Source organism: Lygodium microphyllum, chromosome 5 (assembly GCF_053477565.2).
Source record: "Lygodium microphyllum isolate KBCC chromosome 5, Lygodium_microphyllum_v1.1.10, whole genome shotgun sequence".
Lineage (NCBI taxonomy): Eukaryota > Viridiplantae > Streptophyta > Polypodiopsida > Schizaeales > Lygodiaceae > Lygodium > Lygodium microphyllum.
The window spans coordinates 79,152,563-79,156,862 of NC_141139.1; positions in this window are offsets into that span (position 1 = coordinate 79,152,563).

Genomic DNA, 4,300 nt, shown 5'->3' on the forward strand with positions numbered 1-4,300 from the left:
GGTATAACTGCATGAATATTGCTGCTTTATGCCATGCTCCTGCAAGAACTTTGCAAACTCATTTGAGAGGTACTCTCCCCCTCCATCTGACCTTAGGCATTTTATTTGCAGACCTGTTTCTTTTTCAGCCATAGCTTTAAGGGTTTTGAAATACCCAAAAACTTCACTTTTCTTTTTCATAAAATACACCCAAACTTTTCTGCTATAGTGATCAATAAAAGTGACAAAATAATGACAGCCTCCAAGAGACGCAGCTTTAGTAGTCCACACATCAGAGTGGATTAATTCCAATGGCTTCTTACTCTCTTGAACATGTCTAGGAAATGGTTTCCTTGCCTGTTTTCCAAACTGACAGGCTTCACATACCTTATGCATTTCTACAACCTTGAATTTAGGCAATCCTGCAATAATATTTTGGGCCTGCATTGATTTAAGTCGCTGTACATTAACATGACCAATGCGTTTATGCCATATATCAATATCTGCAACTACACCGGTGCCATGTGCAAACATTGCTGCACTCAATTCAGACATGTCTGCATCCAACGTAAACATTCTGCCCTTCTTCTTTCCTTTTGCTATCAAGCGACCTTTATTTTTCATATCCTCAACAAAGCATCCATGAGGATTAAATCTGACCTGCAAGCCCTGTTCAACCATTTGACCAACAGAAACCAGATTCTTGGTGATATTGGGGACATGAAATACATCGGACAGGTATTTCTTCTTCCCATCCTGCATAGACAAAGGAATTTTTCCAATCTGCACAATCGGATGTACAGTATCATCACCAGTCTCCACAAATCCTGGTTTTTCCATTTTCCTTGCATCCTCCATCCATTCTGCATGACTTGTCATGTGGTTTGATGCACCTGAGTCAACATACCACACATCGTTGCTTTCTTCTGCATTTGTCACAGAATTGTTCATGTGCTGCACCATAAACAAATGCTCATTTCTGTCATCACCCTGTCTACTAGAAGATGCATAATTTCCTTGTTGCAGTTTTCCATTCATGATGTCATTCTGCTTTTTATAGCAGTCTTTAGCCATATGACCCATTTTACCACAACAGTAGCATTCAACATTACTGTTTGCATTTTGGCCTCTTTGCCATCCACCACGACCTCTTTGGCTCCCCCTGCCTCTAGAGTTACCACGTCCTCCTCCATAGGACTGGTTTTCTTGAGTTTGCTGCATATTCTGATTTCTACCACGGCCTCCAAATCGGCCTCCTCTACCTCTGCCTCTACCTCTTCCAGCATTTGAGTAGAAGACAGCTTCTTTTGAAGTTCCTCCTGAAGAAGATGCACCACCATTTCTCTGCTCCTCAGAAATTAGAAGAGCAATCAACTCCTCAAAATCAGAAAATCTTTCACGAACTGAAATGGATGTCCGAAACTATGCATAATCCTTTCCTAGACCATTCAAGGTCACAGAAACTAAATCATCATCTTCCACTGGCGACCCAATGGAAGCAAGTGCATCTGCAATCTTCTTCACCTTCATGTGGTAGTCATTGATGCTCATATTTTCTCTTTGCACATTGTGCAACTCTTGCTTGAGCTGCATTTTCCTGGCTTGTATATTTGTGCTATACATCTTTGACAGAGTATCCCATGCCTCCTTTGGCGTACTTGCATCCTGAATATGCACAATCATAGAGTCTGAAATACTGATAGACAGCCAGTACATAACTTTCATGGCTCTCTCATGCCATGCTTTAAATGCCTGCATTTGCTGTTGATTGGGAACATCAGGAAGAACTGGTTCTTCTTCATTTCCTGCAACAAATTCCCAATATTCTTTTCCCATAAGGAAATTTGTCATTCTAAACTTCCATGCTTGGAAGTTGTTCTTGTCAAGCTTTTCAGTGACAATCTGTGAGAGAGAATCAGATGCCATTACAGAATACTGCAAAAAATTCTGTCACTGCAAAAAACACAGCTTCACGCTCACAAGAGCAAATCTGCAAAACTGGTGAAAGTGGTATTTGACCACACAGTCACTTCCTAGTGACGATTTTGCATCAACAGGCAATAGGGATGATTCTGTAACTCCCAATGTCTCTGTACACAAGCATACGATGCAATCTCTGTGGTAACTTTTCACCAACCTGTTGAACAGTGGTCGCACAGCATAAAACAGGGCCTTTTCTTGAGTGCGTGCAGAAAACTTCCGCCTTCAAAACAGGCCCCGAAATGGCCTCAAATCAAAAAAACAGGGTCGCTAAGAGCTAAAGCTCTTGCCCGCAGCATATACTGCCCTCTTGCTTCACCGCGAAGGGCGTCTCAACCTGAGACAATGCACTCCTGCAATTTCTGGCTGTGCTACCTGCAGAGATCTGCTCCCAAAACAGAAAATGAAAGCAACACTGCTCCTCTTACCAGAACACCGCGAGCTTGGCTTGCTTTCTTGAGCTCCTTACCACGAACAAGGCTCTGATACCATGTCAAGATTGTGGGAGAGAAGGAAGGAGTCTCGCTTGAAGCTTTCTTGCTTGCACAATGGGGGAAGACACACAAGGGTGGAGGTTAAAAACAGTTTTCCTCTTCTTAGTTGTGTAAGCCAAAAGAACTCAAGTACAAAGAAATAGAAGAACCCTATATATGGGTCTCAAACCAAACTCAAGTAACTAAGGTGGCATACTAACTGAGCCACAAACTAGAGTAGATAAGGATAGCTATCATGTAGCTATTATTCATGGGCGGTGTACCAACCGCGTCTGCAACTGACAAGTCGGTGACATAAATACACAACGGTCACCCTGGCGTATCACGAGTGGAGCTCGATATCTCAACAGATATACAATAATAAGTTCCTTTCCAAGGAGAAAAAAAAGGCTCGTAGCCCTAAACTAAATGCATAAGGTTATGACCCATCCCACCTCCATAAATAGCAAGAGGCGTACGCATAACATGTTGTCTAATCAACCTATGGGTCCCAAATAATAATGGTAGATTGGTCTTGGCTACTCTTTGCATCACCCATATCAACCATCGTCTGCCATATATTGCATGTTCTGATAACATACCCCACAAGTGACCGGGTCATGTTTCATCACTGATAACAATATCCAGACTAGGACCACAATTAAAGAAGAGGTCTTCTTCATAAGCAAGATTTGCTAATGAATCCGCAAACTGATTCCAGTAACGTGGAATCAGCTGAAAAGACACTCTCTCAAACTCCTCAAGTAGGGTCATAGCAGTCCGATGATACATACAAAGAATGGGATTCCGCACTATGTATGTCCCATCTAGCTGATTCAGGATCAACTAGGAATCCCCTTTTACTAATAATCGATGAATACCACCTTGCTTGGCAATATGCAGTCCCATAATCAAGGCTTTATACTCGGCCATATTGTTAGTGAATCCTACCCCGAGATAAGCAGCTAACTTCATCGTCACTCTACGTCGGGGATCTCGGATTACTACTCCAATACTTCCTTTTCTATTAGGGCCCCTGGACGCTCCATCAAAATATAATGTATATGTCCACAATGGGTTTACATAGCCAGCCATCGCGAACTCCTCTATTCGTAATTATAGTAATCAAAGTTTAGCATGTTGAGAGGATGAACTGACGGCTCCATCTCACCTTCTTCATTGAACTCAACAGGGATACTCGTGAACAGTCGTAAGCAGTGATGGCAGAAGACTTTGATCTCCCACACAAAGGTTCCATCGTCTTGCTCAATCACGTTATACCCTTTGCTCCACCAAATGAGTTTCCCCTGATGGTATCTTTGCTCCAGATATGGGTGCTCCAAATATGGGATTAACCGACCCATCAACCGTCTTTAAGCTCTTCCGCAGGTCTCAGATCATTCCGAGCATGGACCTGCAATGCATTTTCTTTGTATTAGCATACTTAGAAGTATTAAGGTTTAATCTTATTAAGATTAACCTTATTCTTAAACTCTACTTCCTCTAGATCAGCTAATAGGGTCGTAGACCTATTTTTCCCTAACCGGACAATTTTGTAGGGCCCATCCCATTTAGGCTCCAATTTCCCTGGAAACAACTCCCTATGCGCATCATAATATAAAATCAGTTGTCCTTTCTTAAAGGTATACTTCTTCGCTTTCAGGTCATGCAACTGCTTCATGCGATGTTTAGCCACCTATTGATGTAACAGGCTTTGCAACTTAAGTTCATCTAGGTGTGCTAAGGTCGTAAATCGCTCTAATAGGGCGTCCTCATTACCCAAAGAATGGTTTATTGCGAATCTAATGGTCGGTAACTCAATTTCTAAGGGTAAAACACACTCTTCACCATAAACTAGTTTGAACGGC